The following is a 351-nucleotide window of genomic DNA, read 5'->3' as shown; positions in this document are numbered from 1 at the left end:
GGGGTTTAAATAAGCTAAAATCCAGCCATCAACCAGCTAAATTAACTCTATATTGGCTCAACGATGATTCTATAACCAGCCACCCGGCGGGAACCAAGAAGTCAGTTATGCTTGGCCCAATCTGAACGTTCAGTTCAACTCCAGAAGTTAAACAATTATGAACAGTACCTCCCCCCCCCCAGGGCTGGCTAAATGCGCCACCGGACAGAAGCACTGTTCCCCATTTATCATATCGTCTCTTCATGTATTCGTATGTATTCTTCCATCAATAAGAGTCAGCCCTACCAACCTGTCATCAGTCCCCCATAGGATCCCTCCTTTGCCCTCTTACTGTCTGATAACAATAATGTA

The sequence above is a fragment of the Penaeus monodon genome, chromosome 25, assembly GCF_015228065.2.
Source record: "Penaeus monodon isolate SGIC_2016 chromosome 25, NSTDA_Pmon_1, whole genome shotgun sequence".
NCBI lineage: Eukaryota > Metazoa > Arthropoda > Malacostraca > Decapoda > Penaeidae > Penaeus > Penaeus monodon.
This window is presented reverse-complemented; position numbering follows the sequence as displayed.